General features: G+C 40.0%; 1 protein-coding gene and 1 long non-coding RNA gene across 4 annotated transcripts in view; one reads left to right on the top strand and one right to left on the bottom strand.

Moving 5' to 3' along the window:
* The window catches only part of FBXW7 (F-box and WD repeat domain containing 7), a 231,044-nt gene extending 210,988 nt beyond the window's left edge, over positions 1–20,056 (bottom strand). For 2 of the 3 annotated variants that reach the window (XM_086704091.1, XM_086704092.1), the window contains exon 1: positions 18,917–20,055. The gene's annotated coding sequence lies outside the window, so the exon portion shown is untranslated. Of the gene's footprint in view, positions 1–18,916 lie in introns of all 3 variants that reach the window. The other variant, XM_086704093.1, reaches the window with a different exon arrangement.
* The window catches only part of LOC147581702 (uncharacterized), a 62,439-nt gene extending 38,102 nt beyond the window's left edge, over positions 1–24,337 (top strand). The window contains exon 2 of the long non-coding RNA XR_015250175.1: positions 24,152–24,337. This is a non-coding gene — a long non-coding RNA (uncharacterized LOC147581702). The remainder of the gene's footprint in view (positions 1–24,151) is intronic.
* The last annotated feature ends 818 nt before the right edge of the window (positions 24,338–25,155 follow it).

Raw genomic sequence — 25,155 nt, 5'->3', positions numbered from 1 at the left:
CTGCCTTTTTCTGACTGACTTATTTCACTTAGCATAATACCTTCCAGTTCCTTCCACATTATTGCAAATGGCAAAATTTCATTCTTTTTCATCGCCAAGTAGTATTGACATGTTGGAAACATGTCAAGTATGAGGTTGCTGAGGCCAAGGTCAAAGAGGTTGTTGCCGGTTTTCTCCTCTAGAATTTTGATGGTTTCCTGTTGCATATTTAGGTCTTTCATTCACTTTGAGTTTATTTTTGTGTATGGTGTAAGAATATAAACCACATCTTCTCGTGTATGGTGTAAGAATATATACCACATCTTCTTTATCCATTCATCAGCTGAAGGAAATTTGGGCTCTTTCCATAATTTGGCTATTGTTGATAGTGCTGCTATAAACATTAGGAGACATGTGTCCCTACAAATCAGCACTCCTGTAACCTTTGGATAAATTCCTAGTAGTGTTATTGCTGGGTCGTAGGGTAATTCTATTTTCAATTTTTTGAGGAACCTCCACACTTTTCCAGAGTGGCTGCACCAGTTCACATTCCCACCAACAGTGCGAAAAGGTTCCCTTTTCTCCACATCTTCCCCAACATCTGTTGTTTCCTGAGTTAGTTTTAGCCACTCTGACCGATGTGAGGTGGTATCTCAATGTGGTTTTGATTTGTATTTCCCAGATGATGAGCAATATTGAGCATCTTTTCATGTGTGTGTTAGCCATCTGGATGTTTTCTTTGGAAAAGTATCTATTCATGTCTTCTGCCCATTTCTTCACTGGATTATTTGTTTTTCAGGTGTTTGTTAAGTTTGATAAGTTCTTTTAAGATTTTGGAATACTAACCCTTTATCTGATATGTCATCTGCAAATATCTTCTCCCATTCTGTCGGCTGCCTTTTAGTTTTGCTGATTGTTTCTTTTGTTGTGCAGCAGCTTTTTATCTTGATGAGGTCCTAATAGTTCATTTTTGCTTTTACTTACTTTGCCTTCAGAGATATGTCAAGTATGAGGTTGCTGAGGCCAAGGTTAAAGAGGTTGCTGCCTGTTTTTTGATGGATTTTTGATGGTTTCCTGTCTCACATTTAGGTCTTTCACCCATTTTGAGTTTTTTTATGTATGGTATAAGAAAGTGGTCCAGTTTCATTCTTCTGCATGTTGCTGTCCAGTTCTCCCAGCACCATTTGATAAAGAGACTGTCTTTTTTCCATTGGATACTCTTTTTTGGTTTGTTGAAAATTAATTGGCCATACATTTGTGGGTCCATTTCTGGGTTTTCTATTCTGTTCCATTGATCTACATATCTGTTTTTGTGCCAATTCCATACTATCTTGATGATTACAGCTTTGTAGTACAGGCTAAAGTCTGAGATTGTAATGCCTCCAGCTTTGGTTTTCCTTTTTCAACATTACTTTGGCTTTTCGAGGTCTTCTGTGGTTCCATACAAATTTTAGGACTGTTTGTTCTAGCTCTGTGAAGAATGCTGGTGTTACTCTGCATTTTTAATCTTTAACAGAACATCATTCAGCAACCTACTCTTAGCTTTGGCAAGTAAGTTTTGATACAATTTTACAAAAACATAAATTAAAATTCTGGAAAAGGCAAAGTTCAAATGTATATAACTAAAGTTACAAATACAGCATTTAAAATACAATCAAAAAGAAGAAAGAGATAATCTTTCAGGAAACATTTTAGATTTAGGTAACAAAATAAAATTATGAAAACTATTTAAACCTCCTGTGAGCAAATAAAATAATATGTGTTCACCATATTTATTAAATATAAAACACCTATAAGTAAACTAATTGTAAGGAATAATCCTGTACAAAGTATGAAAAAGCAGGAAAAAAGAATTTTTTTTAAATAACAAAAATAGTCTAAGAAATCACATAAGGGAAACACACCACAGATATGCATTGACTTAAACAATTTATACCTTAGAGCCTAACAAGTGTTGATTCTCAAATTTTCTGCTATACCTCATGCCATATTATAAATTTTCAAATCCTAAATAACAGATTTCCGTGGCTCATCCCCTAAACAAGAATCTCAAAACAGTTCAGTGTAACTATAAAACATATTTTACCCACAGAAAAAGTTATAAAAATCTCTCTGCTCCACTATCTCTTAGATTTTGCCTACATGGATTTCTTCTACTGCTGAAGATGTATCTAGCTCCTGATGATCATAGCAAGAGCAAGACTAAATTTAATGAAAATTGCAGGTTAATGCAAGTCAATTCAAATGGCAAGCTTAAATTTCACAATTGTTGTGTGTCAGGACATAAACCTGGGAATTGCTTCTCCGTGAGTCTGTTAATCGTCTTCCTTCTAACAAATATATACAGGGTGAAATCCTATTTCCCCTCCTATCTCAGTATACCTGTTGATGTCCCATTTTCAGTACAAAACTCCCGTGAAACTTAAGAGGCAGCATGCATGCATGGTGATTAAAAGCACAGACCACAGAATCAGATGGATCAGGATTTGAATCCCAGTTCTGTGAGTTCAAATTCCTAGCTATATATTCTTGGGAATCTATTTCTTGTTATAAAACAAATTTATTACTATCTATTTCCTAGGGACTACTGGGAGGAATAAATTAACTAATGCACACAAAAATCCTTAGCATAGTGCCTGACATATAGTAAACATTCAATAAGTGGTAATAAGGATTATAAATACAATAACTATCAAAATACTCATTTACCATGTTATCAAACTTATATTCTTATCCTCTAGATTCACACCCCTCTCTCTTCTAGCTAATTCTTTATAAATAAATGGAGGCAGCTCTGAGGAAAAAATCAATCATCATCAAAAGAAAAAGAGACCTAGTAGGCAACTTCCTCACCTCCAATTGCCTTTTTTCTCTCTCACGCTTCAATAGTGTAATTATCCATACTTGAGAGAAAATATATAATCACTCCGTTTGGGCCCAAATGTACAGAGAAGAACAGAGGCCTTTTACTTGCTCACCCATGATGTAGCACAGATACTACACATTCACCTTTTCAACAAGCTCAGCACTAGAATGGACCCACAGGAGAAAAAGAAAACAACTAAAAGCATCTTTCAGAAAGTATTTGCTGGATAAAAGTCTCATTACCGAGTCAGGAAAAGAAAGTTCAACTTAATGCATCAGATGTACCAAATATCTAGGCTATTTTACTTTTAGGATACGCCTTCTAGAAATACAGAAGAAAAACTTTCCACGAAATTTCCAACCATTATTAGAACTGGTTTCTAAGTCATTTAATAAATATTTGTTTAACACCTATGAACAGGTACTACACTAAGCACTTTGAAGAAAAGGTGACATGATAATGTCCTCCTCTTACAGAGCGCATTAAAAAATCTTTCCAATCTTTTTTTTTTCTCTTTCATTTGTTAGCAAACTATATGCCTGCTAAAGAGCGGTAAATATTAGGCACTTGGGGGGAGAAGAAATTAACTGAAAGATGAGTAAGACATAACACTTGCCCTCAAAGAACTGACCAGTAGAAGAGAAAAATATGAACAACTATTTTAAGTGCTATAAAAGCCACACAGAGACTGTGGATAACCAGGGGAAAAAAAAAAAAAAAAAAAACTAATTCCACTTACATTAATGAGGACAGGCTTCCTAGAGAAGATGATATTTAAGTAGGGTCTTAAGAGATAAATGTTTTGCAGATGAAAGGAAAAGAATACTCCCGACAGAGGAAAGAGCAAAGTGCAGAGACAATTTTACGTGAAAGTATATACGTGCACACATACATACACGCACACACACAAATATGCATTAAGTATATACATACTTTACATGTGTATATATGGATATACAATCAGTGTTTAGACACAAGTGAGGAAAATCACTTGACATACAAAATACAGGAAATGATGCAATGAACTATTTCGCCAATTCTCCCAAAGATGATATACAACTCATACCATGCATAAGAAAAGTTAGTTCATTCCAATTCCAACCTTAAGGCATTAGCACTTAATTCTCTCCCAGAAATAAAGGGATGGTGCTCAGAGGTCTGAATGGTAAACTGAATCCAGACTAGAAAGGCTCCCCTTTAAGCAGAATCAATTCAGGAAGGAATATAAAGGACAGTAGCAAAGAAATCAATTTAGAAGCTTCTGAAGTAGGGAATGGTAAACGTGCAATTTTAAACAGGAAAAAAAAAAAGAGAGAGAGAGACAGGGAGAGAGATTAATAGAAAGATCAAGTCCTCAGTTAAACAGTCCTTAACGTGGTGAGTACTAAAACAAGAGAGGGAAATTAGATGCGATCCAAGGTTTCTCCCAATAGATCATTCCATTAACCTTGATACTTACTTTGTCCATTAGTGTATATTTGATCCTATGAATATTTACACACTATGGCACTCACATCTCATAAGCTCCCTATTCTTGATACACTTTTACATGAACAGTTTGCCAATTAGAAAAACAAATTAGTAAAATCCACCTGGAAATCTTTCCTAGTTTCTGAATAATAAATGGAAGCACTTTTAGATTACTTTTGGAGTAACTGCCCTATAATCTTTTTTAAAAATCATGAAATCTATTAATTTTCCTTTATATCTGTCCTTTAAAATGGATGTTAAATGAGATCCATGTCTGTGATTTATCTTTATCAATAATCAGTATTTATACACAATGGAATTGGCAAAGCACCTTGTATGAAGAAAATACCCAAATGAGAAACAGAGGACTTTTTATAAAGCAGGGTTTCCCAACCTTCGCACAACTGATGTTTTGGACCAAATAAGCCTTTGTTGTGAGGTGCTGTGCTGTACATTGTTTATACCTGCCCTCTACCCACTAGATATTAGTAGCACACATACCTCTCCCTAGCTGTGACCATCAACAACACCTCCAGATATTGCCAAATGTTCGCTGGGGCCAATGTTATGTGCCAAGCACTGCTCTGTGTTTCTCATTTATTATCTCATTTACTCTAGCAACATAGTATCCGTGAGTTGGTTATGGTCTTCCCCATCTTACAAATAAAGAAACTAAAACCAGCAGAATTAAACAACTTGCCAAATGTCACACAACCAGTAAGTGTGGTATTCTGTATTTGAACCCAAATGATAGTGGCTTGAGTCCCTGCTCCTAATCACTGTTATGTCATCTCTTATTAACATCTCACCTTTATTATCTGATACATGAAAAGTAATGTTTTCAATCTCATCTGGAAGTAAAAACTAAAATTAGCCACACAAGTAGAAGTTACAAGACTTCCAACCTCACTTCAGAATAACTTAACAAGTATTTTTTTTAAGCACTGACTATATATGCCCAGTATCAACTTTAGAACTAGAGTGGTTCAAAGAAAAAGAAACTACTATTAGGATTTAGCTCAGGACCTTTTTCACACATTATCTCCCTGAAATCTCACAGCTTCCCTGTGAGATAGGTAGTATCTTTTTTCAAGCGAGGAAGCAAAGGCTCAGAATAGAAAAGTGGTCCCCAACCTAAAATGTCTTACAATTTAACTGAAGAAACAAGAAAAATATTTTTTTAAAAGACAGACAGTAGGGACACCTGGTCGGTTAAGTGTCTGACTTTGGCTCAGGTCATGATCGCATGGTTCATGAGTTGGAGTCCCGCGTCAGGCTCTGTGCTGATAGCTCAGAGCCTGGTGCCTGCTTCGGATTCTGTGTCTCCCTCTCTCTCTGCTCCTCCCCGGCTCGTGCTGTCTCCTGTCTCTCTGTCTCTCAAAAATAAATAAAAAAATTTTTTTTAATTTTTTAACACAAGACAGGCAATAAACTAGTTAAATATCTCAGTTAACAATAGACAGAAGGTGGGAAAAACAAAATAGATCAAGGAAAAGTATACAGTAGATTAGTCAGGGAATATGTCTTTAAAAAGGTTTCTAGTAGTCAATTCCTTTTCTTAAGAAGTGACATGGATGAGCAAAAGGTAATGAGATGGGGAGAAGCACCACTTCTGCAAACAATGTGCAACAGAAATCTGGGGACTGAAAGGAAAGTCTGTGATAGCCAATTTAAGTAGTAAGTCAAGGAAATGATGAGGAGTGTAAGACTGCCTTAAAATTAAGATTGAGCCATAACCTGAGACAATGAGACTAGTTCCATGCTTTTAGGGTGCTCCTGCCACCAAACACTCTCAAGCACTGAAAGAAGAACAAACAAAAAACGATCTAAAGTAAAAGCTGAGGGGCGCCTGGGTGGCGCAGTCGGTTAAGCGTCCGACTTCAGCCAGGTCACAATCTCGCGGTCCGTGAGTTCGAGCCCCGCGTCGGGCTCTGGGCTGATGGCTCAGAGCCTGGAGCCTGTTTCCGATTCTGTGTCTCCCTCTCTCTCTGCCCCTCCCCCGTTCATGCTCTGTCTCTCTCTGTCCCAAAAATAAATAAACGTTGAAAAAAAAAAATTTTTAAAAAAATAAATAAATAAAATAAAGTAAAAGCTGATAGGGTTGGTTAACACAGGCTTAGCTATAAAGTCAAACACCACATTTCATAAAATGAGTGATGGGTCATCTATTTTGCTTTGTGTATCTTGGGTCCCCAAAGAGAATATAAGTTTCAGGAGGGCAGGGATTTTTATGTTTTGTGCACTCAGATCAATACCTGACATAGCAGGTGTTCAATAAATACCTGCTGCTGAAAAAAGGCAGTATTCAAAATAGTGACCTCTTCAGAAGATCACAAATGCCTCTGGCATTCAAAACAGCAACCTCACAGAAACAACAATAACAATATTATAATATTAATACTATTAATTTCAACAACTAACATTCCCTGGGCACTAACTCTGAGCCAGACCTCGTAATGCATTAACTCATATATTATAATGAACATTGACTATCTTGACTACCCTATGAAAGAGGTAGGTATTATTACTATCGCCCAGTTTTTACAAAGAACACACACAGAATAAATAATGTGCCCAAAGTCACAAAACAATACAGCTGAACCTGGGTCTATCATCTCCAAAGCTTGCCTCTCAACCACTATGTCACATATACAGAATTACACGCATCCCACTTAGGCAAAGCTAGGGAAATTTTGCCAAAGAGGAAAAAAAACAAAAACGAAAACAAAAAAAAAGAAACAAAAAAAAAAAGAAACTCCACTAGCAGTTGAAAACCCTGTCTGTCCCTTCAATACCCACGGCTGGTATTGTGGAAATTTTCCCACCCTAGGATACATTGATTATCCCAAACAGATTAAAACTTCAATGGCTTAAAGAATCCAGATGTTGAAAAGCTAGGAGCTAATCTAATCAACATTTCAAAGGATGGTAGATAACATGTGGTAACACCCCACTCCACAAACCCGAAGAAATAACAGGGTGTGACCTCTGACTAAGACTGACCTCAAAACTTCCGGTACCACTCTCCCTGGTATCTGCCCTTCCCTCCTTCCTTGGCTCTGTGGCTCTCCCCACCCTCTGTACATCCCACCTCTCCTACCAAATATCTGGCCTTCACAAAAAAAATCTGAAGTTTTCTGTCTCCTGCTCTAAATTTCTAATCTAATAAATCAGTATTTTAATATTTCTTCAGTGAAAAGAAATCTGCCTATGTAATATTCAATAGAAAAAGATTCCCCACTCATGACAGCAACATTCCAAAGTTTATGTTCTCAAATTCACATGGTAGTCAATTAAGAGACCACCAATTATGCAAAAGAAAAAGGATGATCCACAAATTTATTTATATAACCTTCTGGTATTACATACACAATAAATAAAAAGAAATTACAGTCACTAGAAAAACTATGCTCTTCTCCCATCTACCTAGTAAACTAGTCATAATCATAAAATCCTATTTTGAAAAATCTCTGAAATGGAAAGAAGCATAACTCCAGAAGCATAAACTCCAACTGCCACCAACAAAGAAAAATATTTAAAATAGCTGGATTTTTTTGAACTAGAATTTTTATTAAATTAACCAGATAGCTAGAGATCCATTAATATGTAAACCAATCTAGCTTTTGCATTTACATCAAAACCTAAAACAAACTTGCCGAAAAAGAAGTTACAGAATGAGGACAAGAGCTGGCAAGATAATCACTACTAAGAAATATATCTCAATATTTTCTTTCTGCCTTTGGATTTTTTTCATATACTTATCTTAAATATACACTTCTATTAAATAAACAGACTATGAAGACATCACCAAATTGCTCTCAAAATAGAAACTTTCCAAATATAAAACAGTCAAGAAGCATTTGTTTCTTATGCTGGCCAACAGAACACTGATTATGCCAAGCTTGAAGGAAAAGTTATTTCTGAAAACTGATGTGTATAATAAACACAAAAAGTGAAAACAGAATAGCAAACACACACATACTAATCATTTTTAAAAAGGGAGAAAACTAAAATTTAGTTAAAACTGAATCACATAAATGAAATTCCTTCAATCTTAATTTGAGATGTAATGATAATTTCAGATATAATGATACAGATAAAACTTGTTAAAGTTCTTCATAATTTTTTTAAGTTTATTAATTTTTTTTTTTGAGAGAAAGTGAGCAAGCATGAGCAGGGAAGAGACAGAGACAGAGAGAGAGAAGGAGAAAGAAAATTCCAAGCAGGCTCCATGCTGTCAGCCCAGAGCCCAACACGGGGCTCAATCTCACAACCACGATATCACGACCTGAGCTGAAATCAAGAGTCAGACAACCCAATCAATTTAGCCACCCAGGCGTCCCAGCTTTTTCATAATTTTTTAAAGCTTTTTATTCCCAAGCACTAAAGAGATGGACAGTTAAGAGACTTGATAACTAAATTGCATCCTGATATTTCTAAATAAACAATTTACACCACAGTCACTTTCAGAGATAATCAATGAATTATTCAAAAAAGAGTCCTTTGTGATCCAAGTACTACTGAGGTCTTTGGAAATGAACTCAAATTCAAGTTACGTTCAAATCAGTCCTTCTTTCCTCTAAATAATAAACACAGCAGTGTGTCATTCTCTAGTTTTCAAGAGTTTTTAATAAAATGTTAATGAATCATATGCTAGTTCAGATACTTCTGAAAACATTGCGGAATTACTTCAGTATTATTTGTCAAACTCTAGGGCTGAATTTAAATGCTGGACAATATAAGGCCTGACTTTAGGGCTGTCCATATCATACCTTAAAAGATCTTTAACTCAAAGAACTAACAGGGATGGGTCACATTACTTTATGTCAGCCATCCTAAAAAGTCTGATAAGATATATACATTCTTCCAAAAACAAACCAGCAATTTGTCTCCAGACTTCACATGTTACACTAACATATATTATTGGGTTCACTCAAGATGCTATGGGATGAAAAAGCCAGAAGAGAGGTGCCTGGGTGGCTCAGTTGGTTACGCTTCCAACTCTTGATTTCGACTCAAATCATGATCTCATGATCGTGATCAACCACCCGACCTCCCCCCCCCCCCCCCCCCCCCGGAGCAGTATCCTCAGCTCCACGCTGGGTGTGGACCCTGCTTAAGATTCTCTCTCTCCCTCTGCCTCTCCCCACTCATTCTTTTCTCTCTCTTAAAAAAAAAAAAAAGCCAGAAGAAAACAGTATCTTACCCAATGATGATCCTCTCAGAGGAAAGGCTAAGTGACATTAAAAATATTTTGCACTGGGGCGCCTGGGTGGCGCAGTCGGTTAAGCGTCCGACTTCAGCCAGGTCACGATCTTGCGGTCCGTGAGTTCGAGCCCCGCGTCGGGCTCTGGACTGATGGCTCAGAGCCTGGAGCCTGTTTCCGATTCTGTGTCTCCCTCTCTCTCTGCCCCTCCCCCGTTCATGCTCTCTCTCTGTCCCAAAAATAAATAAACGTTGAAAAAAAAATTAAAAAAAAAAAAAATATTTTGCACTATGTCTTTTGGGTGGCTCAGTTAAGTGTGGACTTTGGCACAGGTGATGACCTTGCAGTTTATTGGCTCAAGTCTCATGACAGGCTCTGCCCTGACGGTACAGAGCGTGCTTGGGATTCTAGTTCTCTCCTCTCTCTCTATTCCTCCCACATTCGCACTTTCTCTTTCAAAATAAATAAACTTTAAAAAATATATATTTTGCACTATGTCTTTCAATATTTCCTAAATCCAAGAACAGTCATGCAGAAAGGAGCACCTAATACAGTACACTAGGTATATGTCCACACAGACACACACAATACATGCTACCTAAAGCCACCCAGATTTCCAGTAGCTACCCCCCAGCTATAAAGAAAGGGCAGAGGCAACCCAGCAAAGCAATAGAAACTAGACAATATCTGAGTGATCCACTAGCTATCCCTTAGGTGATAGAGAAAAGAGTAAAAGATACTCAAGCAGTGAGGTCTCTGGTACATTTTTGTTTATTATTTTCCAACCACTGCACCGCAGGATAATACAACACATACAGGCGCTCATACTTTCTTGTACTAGCTTACTGTTTTAAAGAAATCGAGTTACCCAAAAAATTTAAAGGAATATTTTAGAGAAATTATTACATATTGGTCATTCAAAATCCAAATCAAGTACAGATGTTCCCTCAAATATTTCACAATTCTGAGGTGGAATAGGAGGAAATTTTAAATATACTTGTGTGAAGTAGTATAATTATTAGAAAATACATATCCCATAGTGTTCAGGAAATGTCATATACATAGAGTATATTTAGAAAATACACTCTAAACATACTGTAAAAGGTATCATGAGAAAAAAACAATGAAAGTCTCAAGAGAAAGTAGCAAAAATCGAAAAGTACATTAAGATGTAAGACAGACTGGTTTTACACTGGGCAGGAAAAAGTCTCCAAGTAAAAAGGTTTAAATGCAAGAGTTCATTATTTACTCAAAATTTGCTACCAAGTTGGATGAAGGCAGATTTCAGCCAAATTATATGGCAAGAGAAATTTGGCATATCACTAATAACTTCTTCCTTAACTCGCTTCTTCCTCAATAGCATCCTTTCCCTTCAAGAATTCAGAGTCTCCATGGTCTGTTCACCTATTTCCTGAACAAAACCTGCTCTTAGAAAAAGATCATATAATTTATTTACCTTAGAGATGGCTGTGTAAAAACCACTTCTATGTAAAATAAATAATTGTATAGCTATTGTCACCAAAAAAAAAAAAAAAAAAGAAAAGAAATAACAAGTGTTGGCAAGGATGTGGAGAAAAGGGAATTCTCATGCACTATTAGTGGGAATACAAACTGGTACAGCCACTGTGGAAAACAGTGTACAGGTTCCTCAAAAAATTAAAAATAGAACTACCATATGATCCAGCAATTCCACTTCTACGTATGTATCTGGAAAAAATGAAAATACTAGTTTAATTTTAGTATATGTGTTGCCGAAGCAAGCACATGAAAATACTAATATAAAAAGACATATACCACCCCGATGTTCATCACAGCATTACTTACAACAGCCAAGATATGCAAACAATCTAAATGTCCATCAACAGATACATAAAGAAGATGTGGTATATATATGCAATGGAATATTACTCAGCCATAAAAATGAATGAAATCTTGCCATTTGCAACATGAATGGACCTAGAGGGTATTATCCTAAGTAAAATAATTCAGACAGAGAAAGACAAATATCATATGATTTCACTTACATGTGGAATTAAAAAAAAAAAAAAAAAATGAAGAAAGAAAACAAAACAGGAAACAGACTCATAAAGAATAAACTGATGGTTGCCAGAAAGGGGGCGGGAGCAGGGGGATGAGGAGATGGATAAAATAGGTGGTAAAGGAGATAAAGAGGTACAATCTTCAAATAACAAAATAAATACAACATGGGACGTAATGTACAGCATAAGGAATATAGTTGATAATATTGTAACAACTTTGCATGGTGACAGATGATAACTAGTCTTAACTGTGGCAACCACTTCCTAATGTATATAAATATGGAATTACTACATTGTACACCTAAAACTAATGCAATATTGTATATCAATTATTCTTCAATAAAAAATTTCTTCAAAAAAAAGTTTATTATTTGAAAGCAACTTTACTCATCTGTTTGTAATGACAATGCAGCTAAGTTTTAAAAAAAAAAGGAAAAACGCTAATACAGCATTCTTTCCCCTGCTCCACTGAAAATGTCACCAATATAGAATATTTTTATTTGTAATATTTGCAGATATGAGATGAATACCTTGTGTCTTTTAAATCACCAACTATCCTTAAGCTTAAGACAATGAGAAAATTACTTGAAATGACAAAAATTAAGATTTTCAAAAGAACAAGAATCCTCTCCTAATGAATAGGAAAGCAACTTTGTAATGACCTACTAAAAGGTAGCCTAAATTGTCAAAGTGTATACATTTTTTTAATGAAAGAGGAAATGAAGTACCAATTACATGTGTAGAAATACTATGAAACATAAAAGCAGGTTAGAAACTAATTTAAAAATTATCATTATTGCAAGGGTCACCTCCTCCCCTGCAATAAATAGGGGAATCATGAAATAAATAATATTTATGAAGTCAGGGTAAAAATATACCATCATCTAATGCAAGTATTTGTTGACATACGAAACAAATGTTTTGATATTAGCTATAATGTAAAATTGTACAAAGTGAATTATCCTTCCTAAACAATACATTTGAGACAGTGTCTCCTAAGAAATAAGTTCATCCATGCTACATTTACCCTTAAGAATACAGCAAACATTTTTTAGAGTATACGTTTAAGTTATTTAGACGATTTGTTAAGAAGGGGCACCTGGCTGGCTCTGTCAATTGAACATCCAACTTCAGCTCAGGTCATGCTCTCACAGTTTGTGAGTTCGAGTCTCGCATCAGACTCTGTTCTGATGGCTCAGAGCCTGGAGCCTGCCTCAGATTCTGTGTCTCCCTCTCTCTCCGCCCATCCCCTGTTTGCGTGCTTGAGCAAAAATCAAAAAAATAAAAAAATATTAAAAAGTAAATAAACATTAAAAAAAATAGAGGATTTGTTAAGACTTAACAAAACAAAAACTGTGCACCCCATTATTCTACATACTGAATTGGTCATTGCAAGAAATTAAGACTTTTAGAAAGAGAAGTATCAAATCTTGGGGGCATCTGGGTGGCTCAGTCAGTTAAGCGGCTAACTCTTGATTTGGGCTCAGGTCATGATCTCACTGTTCCTGAGTTCAAGTCCCTCATCAGGTCCCACGTCACAGCAGAGCCTGCCTGGGATTCTCTCTCTCTGACCCTCCCCTGCTCTCTCTTTCTCTCTCTCAAAAATAAGTAAATAAACTTTTTAAAAAAGTATCAAAACTTAATGTTCTTACAACTTGGCTAATATTTTCATCTGATTCAAACCAACCATAAACACTTATAATTTTACGTTAAAATAAATGCTTTACAATTTATTTTCAGAACCATCCAAAATTACACCCCTAAGTTTCTTCAAAAATACTTTCAGCTATGACACATAGCCAGCATACCACTATGTCAGTTATTTATCTTAGAATAAGAAAATGCAAGTAAGTCTGTATTTTTTAGATGCTATAGACAGGACTGCCACCTTGTTCCTCAATCCACAGTTTTCATCACTCTGAAGGCAAAAGTATTTTGAACAGTTGACTCCAGATTTACTACAGAATCATTTTAACACAACCCTCAAGGACACATCCCACTTAGAAAATGGAGAACACCTAAAGCAGCCACTCCAATCTTTGTAATGGAATGCTTATACCATATGTTGGGGGACCTGGGCAGTTGTCTACACCGGGGTTCCATAAACTACAGGTCAAATCCAACCTACCTCCTATGTTTATGTACAGGTGACCCTTGAACAACATGGCTTTGAACTGCGCTAATCCACTTACACATAAATTTTTTTCAATACATACGGTACTGTCAATGTACTTTCTCTTCCTTAAAATTTTCTTAATAAGTTTCTTTTTTCTTTCAATATTGTAAGAATGTAGTAAATTGTAAGAATGTAGTCTATAATACATATAAATCTACAAAAAATGTGTTAACAGACTGTTACTGGTAATGCTTCTAGTCAACAATAGGTCATCAATAGTTAAGTTCGGTGTGAGTCAAAAGTCATACATGGATTTTTCCTGCACAGGGGACTGGTGCCCCTAACCCACACACTGTTCTAGGGTCAACTGTTTAAGGTTTTACTGGAACACAGTCACACTCACTTGCTTATATATTGCTATGGCTTTTACACTACAAGAACAGAACTCAATCGTTGTACCAGATGTGGACCACAAAATCTAAAATATTTACTAACTGGTCCTTTACCAAAAAAAAGAAAAAAAGCTTACCAACCCCTCCTCTACACAATGAGATGTGAGAGCAACTCACGACTTCTCCAAGAACCGTTTCTAAAGTGCACAAGTTGAGCTGCTGCCAGCCTAGGTGTAGGCTTTCAGGTCATGAGTACTAAAACACAAATGCACACCCAAGGGTCTTTAATTATCCCATATCAATCCCAAAGTTGCCAAGGCAAAGCACATGAGGTCAACACTCCCTCCTACCAGAGTCCCACCTTTCCCCCTATATCTTTGCTAGTAAATCATGTCAACCCAAAAAGGCTGCCCTTTAAGTTCATCTAAACATGGTTTTACCTGCATAAAAAATGTTGTGGAAAGTAGAGGCTGGAGAAGGCACCTGTATGGCATATATTCTAGTCCCTGTATCCTCATCCTAGAATCACCTAAGATCTAGCTCCCTGTATTAAACCCTTAAGAAGAGGCCAAAGAAGCTAGTAGGAAGGTGGTGAATTGAACTAAGGAACACAAAATGTGTGGAGACAGAAGTGCGTGCGTGTGTGTGTGTGTGTGTGTGTGTGTGTGTGTGTGTGCGCGCGCGTGTGCGTGTGTACCCTATCTCACAATCCTTATCTTTGTCAGTCAACACTAAATGCTAGTTCCATTAGCTGCAGGTTTCACCACAAAAAAAGTCTTACGGTGTCTCATGCTTCAAAGACAGCTGAATTTTTTTAAATGCCAAGTCGTTTTTTGTTTATTTTTTAATAAAAAGGCTTTAAAAAAAAAAAGGCATTTTCAGCACTGCTGTGCCAACACAGGAATATCCCCCTCCATTGTATGGGACACAAAGACACACATCAACTGCAAGCAGGGGAAGCGGGCTTCTCTGCCAGCTATTTTTAGCCCCACTTCATCATATTAAAGACCAAACTCAGTATAATAATGAAGGGCAAACTTTAAAAACACAAATTTTTATAAAAACAAATCTGTGCTTTCATGTATAGTTTCCTTTACTGTGAAATCCTATATATTCTTTGAAACTTAATCTCAAGGGACCTATATACTCTACAAAACACTTGTTAGCTCTTTCAAAAATATAGACTCACGTGTCCTAAGACTGAACATAGTAGCCATGTTTAAAAGCTGTTCCTCCCTGTTGACTTCAAGTCTTACCTACTTTTAAAACATTTTCTTCGGTACAGTCTCATCCATTCTCTGTCATTACTACATCTTTGCTAACTTTAACAGATTTCCTTCCCCCTTGCCCAAGTAAAAATACACATTTCTCATCTCTTTACTCTGTCAGCTCTCTCAAGAAAACTTAATACTGTGAAAATGACTCCTAACTCTACATATTCAGCATTTCACTCATTAGTTTAACTATTTTTCTATCTTCAGATTGCATCAGCATCAACTTTCACCCTAAAATTTAATGTCCAAAACAAAGTCCACTGCCTTATTTCTGATTTATTTTCTATAAAAAACCACTAGCACCCAACTAAAATACTGGGGGCATCTTCTTTTTCACTCTTGCAACTGTATAGCTCTTTGATAACCATGGTATAAAAATGCTGGTTCTCTTAGGGATGCCTGGGTGGCTCAGTCGGTCAAGCGTCTGACTTTGGCTCAGGTCATGATCTCATGGGTTATGGGTTTGAGCCCCATGATGGGCTCTGTGCTGAAAGCTCAGAGCCTGGAACCTGCTTCACATTCTGTGTGTGTGTCTCCCTTCCTCCCTCCCTCCCTCCCTCCCTCTCTCTTTCTCTCTCTGCCCCTCCCCCATTCATGTGCATGTGCTCTCTCTCTATCTCTCTCTCAAAAATAAATAAACATCAAAAAAAATTTTTTTAATGTTGGTTTCCTAGAAAAACAAAATCCTACTCCAGGTATAATGCCTCTTGACCTAAAATACAATTTCTCCTCAATCATCTAAAACTACCTTCTCGGGAACATTGCTCTCAATTGCTTCTTTGGGCTATACTCCTATAACTGCACAAACACCAACTGACCCTAAGCTGACTCAACAACCAATCTCCATCTGTATTCCCATCAAGCTGACTTCCTAATTATACTTGTCTCTCACACCATCCAATTCCAAAAGCCTTAAACACTTTACCTCCACTGCTCCTTTCATCCTAAAAGAGAACTTCTTTCCCAGATTTGGCTCAGACACTCCAATTAGTTTGGTATAGTCACTTCTCTAATGAAAAATATTCAAATACATTTATATCTAAAGGTACCAAACATAGTAGTATAATATATAGTGGCTATAAACAAACACTGGTTCATGCTCCCTTTCCTATGATTTTATGCAACTTGTGTTTCATTGCCTCTGCCATAAATAAAAGCATCTCAAAGGCAGGGACCCCAAATGGACCCCAAACACTTTACTGCTTCTTTGCAATAAAACATTACCATGCTTTTTAACCAATCTATAGTCAGAGCAATAAAAATAAGTCTTAAAGTTAGTAAGCAACTCTGATAGAGTACAAATCTACCTTCAAATTATAGTTTGTTGGTTTGTCTCCCCCTCCTGCCCCAAAAAAACAGCCAATTCCAAGACTAGAGTTCTCTTCTTCCCATCTTTGTGAAACATGGGATACGTAACTTCCTCAAGGTCTCAAAATAAGATAACAAACAGGTCCAGAGACATTTGCTTCTGATTCCACATCTAACATTATATCCACTAATCAGTATTTTCATGTCAGTACCCATTTAAAATAGACAGAACCTGGGGCGCCTGGGTGGCGCAGTCAGTTAAGCGTCCGACTTCAGCCAGGTCACGATCTCGCGGTCCAGGAGTTCGAGCCCCGCATCGGGCTCTGGGCTGATGGCTCAGAGCCTGGAGCCTGTTTCTGATTCTGTGTCTCCCTCTCTCTCTGCCCCTCCCCCGTTCATGCTCTGTCTGTCTCTGTCCCAAAAAATAAATAAATGTTGAAAAAAAATAAAATTAAAAAAAATAAAATAGACAGAACCTAAGGTTCCTTTAAAAAGCATAACAAACACAAATATATAAAGAGAAACAAAATAGCTGGAGAAGTTCCTGAGGAGGGCAAAGTGATCAAGGAATAGAAAGATATCATTCTAAGACAGACACACAAAGTCAGGAAAGATGACGGTAAAGAGGAACAATGAAAATCTATAAAACCAAGAAAAGATGAACTCCAGCTTGGTCTAGCACTTCTCAGAACAAGAACTCTGGATGTGTCTTACAACTTTAGAGAGACAGGTTTGGGATAAATAAATGAACTGTTAAATAATTTAGGGTCTAATAAGCTTCTAGAACTCATTACCTCAAGGAGAAAAAGTACAGATGCAAACACTATTTGAGAAAGTTTTAAACACATTTAGTCAAGATCCTGAATGATGAAGTTAGCACAGATAACCCGAGGCTCACGTTCATTCCCAAAAAGCTTCTCTCAGCAGTGGCTTCAGAGGGCGTGAGTCCACACTGCTGTCTGGAGGAACCACAATTCTCAGTATAGTGCTGCCAATGTTCTATTAAATAAAATTCTACCCTGTACTGAACCCTTAAGGTCTGTAGAAGTATATGAAATGCTCATTACTTTCCCGCATGTCAACTTGACACTAGAGAGGATACCTAAGATACAAATCAAAGATTTTTATAGACTTCACCTTCACAATAATGGAAGGGAAGGGAAATAATCATTCTTCAAAGAGTTTAATACCAAAAAGTTTCTCAGGGGCACCTGGGTGGCTCAGCTGGTTAAGCAACTGACTCTGATTTCGGCTCGGGTCATGATGTCACGGTTGGTGAGATCAAGACCTGTGTCCTGCTCTGCGTGACAGTGTGAAGCCTGCTTGGGATTCTCCCCCCCCCCCTCTCTCTCTGGCCCTCCCCCACTTGAGCAGACACGGATCTCTCTCCCAAAATAAGTAAAAACAAACTTAAAGAAGTTTCCCCTCATTTGAAAAAAAAAGTTTCTCCTCATTTGATAGGGAAGTAAAGATAACTCAAACAAGCAAGTCTCAAGTCATTCTGCCAAGTACAAAAACAAAAACAAAAAAAAAAAAAAATGCCAGCAATTAGGACATATGCTACCCAAACATTAAAAAAAAAAAAAAAAAAAAGCATTTCGGTAAGGAAAAAGTGTAACAACTTTTAAAAACTGGTTAAAGTACTAGATGCTCTCCTCCAAGTAAGCTGTGATTCATAAGAACTCAGAAATTTCCTGAGTAACTGAACTCTGTCACAGTGTCCTGATGCACAGGAACTGGGCCCAAGAAACGAGGAGGTAAAAAAATTCCTGCACCAGCAGGTACCGAAATGAAAATCTCTGGAGGAAAACTGCAAAAGAAGAAAGGAATTTTACTTTCAGGGGTTCGCAGGATAAAAGGTTCCCTCGTGGGAGCCCAAATAAGAGTTGCCCCGAAACAAAAACCACAGCGGGGTTTCACACCCGCTGTACCAGGAAAAGGTGTATTACAGAGATGTCCTTTGTGTGCACATATGCTTTGGCTTCCTCAATTTCCCTTTGCCAATTACTGGCCAGAAAGGTGCAAGTGTCCACCCTGGATAGGGGCAGAACTCCCCTAAGGGAACCTGTGAGCCTGCCTAGTCCACGTATTAAATGTTCGAAACCAGTGGACGATCCAAGACCCTCCTCCTCGCTGTAAACATAAAGATACACCCTCTGATCCACGCTCTCCCAACACTCCGGTCAAACATCAGCCAAACTCCAGGAGAGCGAACCGGTATCCTCCCACGTTCCACCCCTCCGTTCCCTTTCCCGGGGCCACTCACACTTTAGGGAAGAGCCGTGGCGCTGAGAAAGTGGGCTGGTTCCCTTCCTCGTTCGCTCTGAAGCGGCAGCTGCGGAAGGCTCGGCGCGTTACTGAGGAAGAAGCGGTGCTTGTGTCTCTAAGCCAGGCGGTCACCCGGGTCTCTTCCGCGCTGCCGGAGCAGAGGAGGCGGCAGCGGCCCCGCTTACCTCCGCTTTTCCTCTTCCTGGGTCCCTTCAGGCTGTGTCCGCTGCCCGTCCTGGGCCACTTCTCCCGGGACAGTCACGTTTGGGAGGCTCCAGATTTTGCTTTTATAAAGTTTTCCTCTGGGCTGAGGCTGCGGCCGGCCCCCCGGGTCCCCCCCGGCCCCGCCGCCCTCGGGGCTGGGGCGGGGGAGGGGGCTCTAAGAACTCCTCCCGGAGTCCTGCCGAGGAGCCGGGGGGCCGGCGACAGGCCGAGGGAAAAGACCCCCCCCCCCCTCGCGAGGGGGCTGAGGAGAGGGGGAAGGTAAGGAAAGGACGGTGGCGCCGGTCCTGCTCTCCCCGCCGCCGGGGCCGCCGCTTCACATTGGGGTCCCCGCCCCCCCGGCCGGGGGGTGGTTGCTGAGCGTGGGTCCCGGGTTCATACACTCTGGGGGCAAGATGCTATGGCCCCGGGCGGGTGGCCGAGGCGGCGGCGAGGTGGGGGACCCGGCCGGCTCCGCTCGGCGCCGCCCCCGCTCCCGGCTCCCGCATGTGTCGCTGCGGCTGGGACCCCCTCCCTACACGTTGGGGGTCCCTCGCCCCGCGCCCCGGGACGAGACAGAAGCTCCGACCCCCTCCTCAGCGTCTTCTCACCGCGGAGCAGCTGACTAGTCCCGGCCTGAGGTAGCCGCCTCCCAGCCCCCCCAGCCGCCGGCTCCGGCTCGGGCTCCGGCGTGTGCAGCCGCCGCTGCCGGCCGGGAAGGTGAGGGGGGGAAAAGAGGGGTGGCCGCGACTCCCGCCGGTCCAGGTCAGGACGAAGGTCTCGGCCGTGGCCAGTGCGCGGAGGCTGGGTCTCTCGGATGCTCCCTCGCTCTCACGCTCTCCGCTGCGGTGGCGGTAGCGCCCGGAGCTCAGCTCGCTGTCTCGCTCGCTCTGTGCGGGGCTCTCGCCTCACTCCAGAGAGGGGCGGGAGGAAAGCGGCGCGGCCCGATGACGCAAGTCACCTAGCAACAGCTCCCCTCACCCCCTCCCTTTTCTTTCCGCCGGGACGTTTCCTCCGCTGGCCTTTTTTTTTTTTTTTTTTTTTTTCCCCCCCTTTCTAATCACCCCGCCCTGGCTGACTCCAGCGCGCTCTGATGACGCTGCAAGGGAAGAGGAAGTCTGGGCTCCGCGAGCGGGTGGGTGCGCCTCGGGCCGCGGGACTAGCAGCCGCTGCCGCCGCCTCTACGGCCGCGTCAGAATTGAAGAGAGGAAGGGGAGGAGCCGAGTGGAGCCTAAGCTGCCGCCTGATCTTACCCCTGACCCGACGGCGGCGGGGAGAGCTTGCTCTGTAGAGGTTTCCTTCAGGGCAGGTGGTGACGGCTCCTTTGGGAGCAAGGAGGAAGGCCCAGGCCGCACGGCCATGCTCGGGCGCGCACCCCCCGAAGGTGAGGCATATCGCCCCAAATGGGCCTTCGAAAAGCCAGACTGGGCGAGAACTTGGCCGACGTCCGTTCCGCTGCACCTGCTCCAGGGAGCGAGCGTCCCACCCTTCCCGTGGCTTGGGGCGAGACCTAGCACCCGATAACGTGTGGCCCGGCCGAGCAAATGTTTGATGAATGAATGCCTCCCTCCGAGGTACCCGCGGAGTTCAGAGGAGTTGATGGAAGTGTAAGCGTTTTGTAAGCTGCGGGGCATTCATTGTAAAGAAGAGAGTGGTAATACAGCCCTCCTCCCGCCCCCCCCCCCCCGCCACGAAAGGAAATAGGGGTGCGGTTTGGGTACGGTGTCACAACTTGTGTCTTTAGTGTAAAGGGGGGCGAATTGCCGACGCGAGGGAAGGGAGCCATCCTCCCGGAGATTACGGAACGATATTTGACTTTATTGTCTCACTTTTAGTACTCATTCTTGCTTGTATGAAGCTGTGGAGAGCTGATCTTGGTTGTTCATAAGTGTCCATCTATAACCATAATCAAGAAATGTTGGCCTGTGTTTCAGGTCTGACTCAAAAGCTATCTCCTCTCTAAATTAAGTATTAGTACGATTATGCAGCTTTTCCTACAGATGTTATCCTGGAAAGTAAGTTCAAATAAAAACTCATGAAGTTGAAAGTGTAGTTCTCTAGGAAAAGAAATGTTTTAAGATGAAAGGACCAGAATCCTCAGAATCTGTCTTGCACCTGTCCGGGGGAATAGCGTGAGACGGAGATGAAAGCGGCAGCAATGATGAAAGGAAGCAGATTCTAGAGTTCTGTCACCGGACCCTGGCACACCCTACCTGCTTGGGAAGCAGCATTAGTGGATATTACAAGTCTTTCCACTTCAGGGAATAAGGAGCAAGTTTTATAGGCAAATTCTGGAAGCTCGGGGTTTCTACCACCACCATAGGCAAACAGTATACCAAGGAAACTTCTAACTGGGTGAATCCAAGGGCTCATTTTTATTAAAATGCTGCAGAAAGATCAATGGAAGTGGGGAAGCGGATGTTGCAGAAGCAAGAAGAGACTCACAAAGTGGCACTCGCCCAACTGTCCGAAGTTCCAAGAGCCAGGCTAACTATCCTGCTTAAGCTAGCATGGATTTGACTGCGTTGTCATGACCAATGCCCTGCCATGTCCTTCCAAATAAGACTCACAGGGAATGTGACCAGCAAGTTATAGCCCCACCTGGTTACAAAATAAATCTTTATTTGGTTTTTCCCCCTTCCTAATTTCCTGCTGGAAATTGAATGAGTAAAATCTGCCGATTTAGGAGATTTTGTGAAGCCTGAGCACCTCAGATTTTAAGTTCTGTGGGCTTTGGATAAAGAGCGCAAACATCAGAGCTCTGCAACGCAGCCGAGGACGCCTCCAGAAAAGTATGTACTGTACCACATGGGGTTTGTCAGCAGCCTGATCTGTTTTCATTGTCAGTGGCTGCACCTTAGAACCTCAGTAGTGAGAAACAGAATAGCACTCAGGAGAGCCCTCATCCACCTACTTATGGAGTAACAGCAGCACTAAGCTTGCTGGGCAAAATCCACCCACCTCACCACCCAGCGTGATAACTGGAGGAAACAGCTGGAACTGGCCACTGGAGAGGAGGAAGTTCATACATTTTCAACTTAGTCTGCATCTCTTTATTTCTTTTACGTCTTCTTAATCCACAGGAGAAAACAGCTAGTCTGTTCAAAATTCCAAAAAATCTGAAATTTCAGGTAACAGTACTTTTCCCTGCTTCATCAGTTTGTGTGTGATAGAGATCTACGTACTATGTTAAAATATAACAAAGGGTTATTTGTAGGGTTCTTTTCTCCTGCACTTGAGAAGTGAGTTCTTATGATAAACAATTTAATCAGTGTTTTATTATCCCACGTCAGTGGTTTTTACTGTCAAGATTTCATAAGCTAAAACATCTGGTAAAGTTTCTAGAAATGCCATCTAAAGTCTTCAGTTACTTTTAGCATGTTTATTGTGAAATATACGTTTAAATGCATAAAGCAGTTATTCAGTATAATGAGTAGTTCTAAAAGAAACCTGCCTGTGACCAACCAGGTCAAGAAATGGAACATTGCCAGCATCCTAGAAGCCCCCCTGGTGACCTTCCTGAGCACAACTCTTTCCCTCTCTTTTAGAGGTAGCCATTATTCTAACTTGTTGTGATAATCATTTCCTTGCTTTTCTCTATTGTTTTTTCACAAGCGTACATCCCTAAACAGTATATTGTTTAGTTTTGCCCTTTCTTTTGAACTTTATTAAATGGAATAACATAATATGTAACCTGTTTGCTTGCTGCTTTCTCACAATGTCGTTTGGAAGCCATATGTTGTTCAGGTTGTTCATATAGTTGTGATTTGTTCATTTTAATTGCTGCGTATTACCATGTTGCATCGTAGCAATATGCCATAATTTATTTAGCCATTTTATTGTTTATGGACATCTGGATCGTTTCCAGTTTGGAACTGTTAAAAACGCTGCTGTGAACATTCTCCGTGTGTGTATTCCATCACATTTATACAAGTTTCTGTATGATATATACCTGGGGGCTGCTTCTAGAGTGTTATACTCATGCCAGCCACGTACGTGAGTCCCATTGCTCCACACCCTCAGCCACACTCAGCACTGCCAGTCCTTTGGCCAGTCCAGTGGGTGTGCAGTAGGATGTCATTGTGGTTTGAGTTTACATTTCTGTGAGTACTGATGCTATTGAGTTCCTTTTCATATATCCAGTAGCCATTTGGATTTCCTCTTGTGAAGTGTGTAAGTGACTTTTTCATGCCCAGTATCTGAGATGCCTGATTTTCCAATATCCTTTTATAGTCCACATTTGAACAATTTATTTCAGGTAAGGCAATGCTACCTAATGAATTATATTTGGGACGACTCTTTCCAAAATATAGCTTACCTAATTATCTTTTATGAATTTGATTATAAACTTCTTAAAAACAGGATGAAACTATTTTTTACTTTATTTTTTACCCTCCAAAATAATGCCATGCTTTCAACTATTATTGCTGGAATTTCTTGTGGTGGTTTTGGGTTTTGTTGTTAGTTTCCCTCAAGTATGTAAAGGCAAATTTTATTCTCTTGAATCTATGTAACTGAATTCTGTCCTTTGTTACTTTGTATGTTATAGGCAACTATGTAACAAAGTGTTTCCCCTACACACTTCTTTTTTTCATTTCCCAGTTTCATTCATTTTATAAGCCACAGTGACTTTTTCTTTCCTTCTGAAGTCCCTGCTAAAATACATGGTTTGTTGGGTTTATTTGTTTTCTAATTTTACTCAGTAATATTGAATACATACCATACATGTCTCTCCTGGCAAATTTTCCCAACATATTCTCTTTGGTTGTCTTTATCATTTTCATATCTGTCAGTTCTTTGTGTTGAATCCGTGATATTTTATTTTTTATTAATGTTTTTATTCATTTATCTTGTGAGAAGTAGAAAGTGCATGTGAGTGGGAAGGGGGCAGAGAGAGAGAGGGAGAGAGAATCCCTAGCAGGCTCCACACTTTCAGCGAGAATCCCGATACAGGGTTTGATCCCATAAACCATGAGATCATGACCTGAGCTAAAATCAAGAATCCCACGCTTGGGGTGCCTGAGTGGCTCAGTCAATTAAGCGTCTGAGTTGTTCTCAGATCATGATCTCACATCTCATGAGTTCAGGCCCCACGTCAGGCTCTGCTGACAGCTCAGAACCTGGAGCCTGCTTTGGATTCTGTGTTTCCCTCTCTCTCTGATCCTCCCCTACTTGCACACTCTCTCTCTCTCTCTCTCTCTGTCTCTCTCTGTCTCTCTCTCAAAAATAAATAAACATTAAAAAATTAAAAAAAAAAGAATCAGATGCTCAACTGACTGAGCCACCCACGCACCCCCAAATCAGCAATATTTTAAAGCTGGAGGAAGATGAAACCCAGAGAAATTAAGTATTTTACCTAGAGTCAAAAGGGCAAGTAAGTAGGATGCCTGGACTCCACCCCAAGTCTCCTAATAAGTATTCTTGCCATTATATCCCACTGACTCAGTCTTCTGGAGCAGTAAGATAAATTAATTCCAATGGTCTGTAGAATATTGTTCACTTCCATATGGCAAACTTCTTATTCTGTCATTGAATAAGATTATTTTATTTTAAGTCTGACAGCTTTAGAATCAGATTAAGGTTGATATAAATAAAAATAAATAAATACAATTTTAAAGATTATTATAAATAAATTCTATAAAGGGATTGCATGGAAACTTGTTTTTTAAAAAAATAAGGTTTCTCAGGAGTGCCTGGGTGGCTCAGTCAGTTGGGTGGCCAACTCATGATTTCAGCTCAGGTCATGATCTCACAGTTGTGGGATCAAGCCCCACGTGGGGCTCTGTGCTAAGCGTGGAGCCTGCTTAAGATTCTCTCTCTCCCTCTCTCTCTGCCCCTCACCCCCTCAAAAAAAAAAGAAGAAGGTTTCTCCACTCTTTCCTTCACTAAACCTTATCGCCTCTTCAGAGAACCACCATACTTTCTCAGTATCCAAGAAAAAAATTGTGCAAAAGAAAGCAATGGTTAGTAGTGAAAAATAATTCAGAGAAGGCCCTTGGATTTCATGATCAGCTCCCTAATAATTTAATAATGCTG

Source organism: Puma concolor, chromosome B1 (genome assembly GCF_028749965.1).
Source record: "Puma concolor isolate L17-30 chromosome B1, mPumCon1.1.hap2, whole genome shotgun sequence".
Classification (NCBI taxonomy): domain Eukaryota; kingdom Metazoa; phylum Chordata; class Mammalia; order Carnivora; family Felidae; genus Puma; species Puma concolor.
Note: the sequence above shows the minus strand (reverse complement) of the source record. Positions and strands in the feature narration are given on the sequence as shown.